At 41.8% G+C, this 4,601-nt stretch overlaps 1 pseudogene across 1 annotated transcript; it reads left to right on the forward strand.

The window, feature by feature from the left end:
- Positions 1-3,201: 3,201 nt before the first annotated feature.
- On the forward strand, positions 3,202-4,601 carry LOC101577506 (annotated as a pseudogene). Its single transcript, XR_001117000.2, has one exon. The product of XR_001117000.2 is annotated as an elongation factor 2 pseudogene (transcript).

A 4,601-nucleotide genomic window follows, 5' to 3' on the forward strand; every position in this document is an offset into this window, starting at 1 on the left:
ATATATAGTTATATAATTTACAGAAGTCAATGTAATTTTTTGTTGTATAATATGTACAATGAATGGTGTAATCATTCCAGACACTTTTAAGGCAGCAAAAATAATGTGCTCCCACTGAATCAGTATTCATAGCTAAACTATAACTCATAAAATTATGCATGTGTAACTGTGGTGTTGTCTCTCTGGTTCGAGAAACTAAAGACTAAATAAGAACCAGAATGTAAAACAGATATTGTACAATAGAAAGAAATTGCTCCGAAAGAAAAAAGAATGTTGGGGGAGGGAAAAAAATTGAGGGAAAAAATAGAATAACATGGAAACAAAGCTTTGTAAATAAGGAGGTGAAGAGGGGAGAAAGAGAGGAGAAGTGAGCAGGAAACCACGAGGAAGCAAGATGTGCCACACACAGGACCAAGCTCCCTGTGATGAACGGGACCGTTGTGCATAGCTACATCGCATCAGTAAACAAAATATTGTGCACAAAATATCACTCTTTGGTTATATTATAATATATTTTATTTTCATCCATTAAGTTCACGAATATGCATGCCAAATTAGTCTCTTGATTTTGGCTTCAAACCCTACATTTTAATAGATTTGTACTCTTCTAGAATTGCTCAATTATTTTCCCCCTCAAGGACAAAGAGAACGATATTGCTGCATAGGACACTGTACACAAAATTAATATATCTACAGACCTATTTTGAAGTATATTTGATGAAAATGTGGCATCAGTGTATAATTATGTATTCATGCTCTTCAATATATATTTATATTGGGGCAGACTAAACTCAGGCTACTTCTTTTACAGCCAAAGCAAAATAAATCTAATTAAAAAAAACTTATTATTGTTATTTATTTACTTATTTGATATTTACTTATTTGACACAAAGTCTTGCTACACAGCTCAGACTTGTAGCAATCCTCCTTCTCAGCCTCCCCAGTGCTGGGATTGCAGGTGTGCACCACCACATCTGGATTGGGTCAGCACGGCGTCCTCTGGGTCTGGGACTGTCATTGCATGTCATACTAGTGATCAAACTCAGGACTTTGTGCTTGTCAGGAAAATACTTAGTCTGCTGAGCTGCCACCCTAGCCCAAATAAATCCAATTTTTGAAAAGGTAAATAATTGGATATAAATATAAATAGCAAAACATTTTTTTCAGGTGATTATATGTTCTATTGTAAAATTGAAAATACTACATTCAGCATCATATTGATTTTTTTTTAATTTTTTTTATTTGAGAGAGAGAGAGAGAGAGAGAGAGAGAGAGAGAGAGAGAGAGAGGTGTGTGTGTGTGTGTGTGTGGCCAGCTCAGCCCACCAGGGGGCGGGGCTGGCTGGCATGTGGTGCTGGGGGATTGAACCGCGGTCCCTGATGCCCTGCCAAGCTCGTTCTAAGTAGGTGCTTCAGACCACTGAGCCATCTCTCCAGCCCCCATCATATTGATTAAAGTACATAGAACCATAACTATATCCAGGAAGAACTGGAAATCATACTGAAAAAATGTTTCATTGAACTTTATTGTGTTTTGTAATAGTTCACACAGATTAGACAACTGTTGTATTACTGAACTTTATACCTACCACAAGAAACAGTTTAATTTTAATTGCTACTCTCCAGTTGTATTTTCCTCGTAATATCAGAAAGTAGGGGTCTGGAGAGATAGCTCAACAGTCTAAGTGCCTGCCAGGCAAGCACAAGGACCCAGGTTCAATCCCTGGTATTGCATGCTGTGCAGATTCAAGAACCCTCAGCACACCATGCTGGCCACTGAAGCTAGGAGTGTTGGTGCACAACTGTAATCCAAAAGAGCTGGGAAAGTTGAGAAAGGAGAATGACTACAAGTCTGAGCTGCATAGTGAGACCCTGCACCAAGTAAATAAGTAATTTTTAAATAAAATTGCAGTGGTGCCTCTTCATTTTGTTTATGTAATTGATGCTTTATACTTTAAGGAATTGTTTCAAAATTAAAAAACAAACTAGGTAAATTTATTAATTATTTCTTAATTTTAAATCATATTTTATAGCATAAAACTAATTGCAAGCTTCACTGATTGTAACTGTTTTATTTCCAGTAGTTTATCTCTAAGACAAATTTGTCTTATTACTACAGTTCTTGAAAACTGTGCTTAACTCTAGAAAAGGCTATGTTTATAGTCAGTCATTGGCCAAGATGAAGATGAATAGGTGGCTAAGTAGAAATAGTAAGAGAGAAAACCAACATCTATGTATACAAAATATCTGCAGAAAATAAAATGACTTCATGTACAGAAAATATACAGAATAATACATTTTGCTTTCTGTTGCTGTAACAAAATACCCTATACAGGATTATGTATGAAGAGTAGATGATTATCAAGCTCATGGTATTACTGTTCGGCAAAAGAAAAATCATAGTCCTGGTATCTTCCAGCTATCTAGTAAAAACCTTGGTGCTTCATAATGTAACACAAAGCATCGCATGGTAGCACACCACAAGTTACATCTAGGCTCTCGTCCTTGTTACAAACCTGCTTAGATGTCACATTCCTAGTTTGGCATCTTAGACTTTATTTATTTATTTTTTTTATTCGTGTATTTGGTACAGGGTCTCACTATGCAGCTCAAACTCATAGTGATCCTCCTGTCTCAGCCTCCCCCATGCTGAGGAATCTTAGTTTGTAGGGTGCTCCAAACTCATCCTCTCATACAACCCATATTATTAGCCATGACCCTATATCTCCAAATACAAAATAGATTTGAGGATTATCTTTCCACATAGTCAAAGCATGTCACAAGTAATGTAGAATATGTTAACATTTTAAAAAAGAATGACTTTCATCTAAATTAGAAAGAGACAGTTAAGTACAAAAATCTGATCCTATATAGAAACTTGGTTGAAGATAATTTTTTTAAAAAGGAATTTTAAGTTGTGAGGCTACAGCCTAGTAAAAATAAATTAACTTACTTTGAAAGATTTTTCAAATGACTTCAGAAATACAATATTATGAAACAAAAATTTGTTTTTCTATCTGTTAACATTTTTTATTGTAAAAATCATTCTCTTTTTTTGATACTGGGGATCGAACTCAGGACCTTGTGCTTGTCAAGCAGGCACTTATGTGACTGAGGTGTACTTGGCCCTCTTAACTTCATTCTTATTAAGAAATTATAGCTCTTCTGCCATCCTCGCCGCCATCCCCGGCGCGGCTCAATGCAGTCGGATCTGTCTGGGAGAATCCAGCGACATCCACCACCATGGTGAACTTCACTGTAGACCAGATCCGGGCCATCATGGACAAGAAGGCCAACATCCGCAACATGTCTGTCATCGCCCACGTGGACCACGGCAAGTCCACGCTGACGGACTCCTTGGTGTGCAAAGCCGGCATCATCGCATCCGCTCGTGCTGGTGAGACCCGCTTCACTGACACCCGGAAGGATGAGCAGGAGCGCTGTATCACCATCAAGTCAACCGCTATCTCCCTCTTCTATGAGCTTTCTGAGAATGACTTGAACTTTATCAAGCAGAGCAAGAATGGCTCTGGCTTCCTTATCAACCTCATTGACTCTCCTGGGCATGAGGACTTCTCCTCAGAAGTGACGGCTGCCCTGCGTGTCACTGATGGCGCCTTGGTGGTGGTGGACTGTGTGTCAGGTGTGTGCGTGCAGACAGAGACAGTGCTGCGGCAGGCTATCGCCGAGCGCATCAAGCCCGTGCTCATGATGAACAAGATGGACTGGGCCCTGCTGGAGTTGCAGTTGGAACCCGAGGAGCTGTACCAGACCTTCCAGCGCATAGTGGAGAACGTCAACGTCATCATCTCCACCTACGGCGAGGGCGAGAGCGGTCCCATGGGCAACATCATGATTGACCCTGTCCTTGGTACTGTGGGCTTGGGGTCTGGCCTGCATGGCTGGGCCTTCACCCTAAAGCAGTTTGCAGAGATGTACGTGGCCAAGTTCGCTGCCAAGGGGGAGGGCCAGTTGGGGCCTGCTGAGCAGGCCAAGAAGGTGGAAGACATGATGAAGAAGCTGTGGGGTGACCGGTACTTCGATCCAGCCAACGGCAAGTTTAGCAAGTCAGCCACCAGCCCTGATGGAAAGAAGCTGCCCCGTACTTTCTGCCAGCTCATCCTGGACCCCATCTTCAAGGTGTTTGATGCAATCATGAACTTCAAGAAAGAGGAGACAGCAAAGTTGATTGAGAAGCTGGACATTAAGCTGGACAGTGAGGACAAAGACAAAGAGGGAAAGCCGCTGCTCAAGGCTGTGATGCGCCGCTGGCTGCCAGCTGGGGACGCGCTGCTGCAGATGATCACCATCCACTTGCCGTCGCCCGTTACAGCACAGAAGTACCGCTGCGAGCTGCTATATGAGGGGCCCCCAGATGATGAGGCCGCCATGGGCATTAAAAGCTGTGATCCTAAAGGCCCACTAATGATGTACATTTCCAAAATGGTGCCAACCTCCAATAAAGGTCAGTTCTATGCCTTTGGACGCGTCTTCTCAGGACTGGTGTCCACTGGCCTGAAAGTCCGGATTATGGGCCCTAACTACACCCCTGGGAAGAAGGAGGACCTTTACCTGAAGCCCATCCAGAGGACCATCCTGATG

Source organism: Octodon degus, unplaced genomic scaffold (assembly GCF_000260255.1).
Source record: "Octodon degus isolate 3935 unplaced genomic scaffold, OctDeg1.0 scaffold00013, whole genome shotgun sequence".
Classification (NCBI taxonomy): Eukaryota; Metazoa; Chordata; class Mammalia; order Rodentia; family Octodontidae; genus Octodon; species Octodon degus.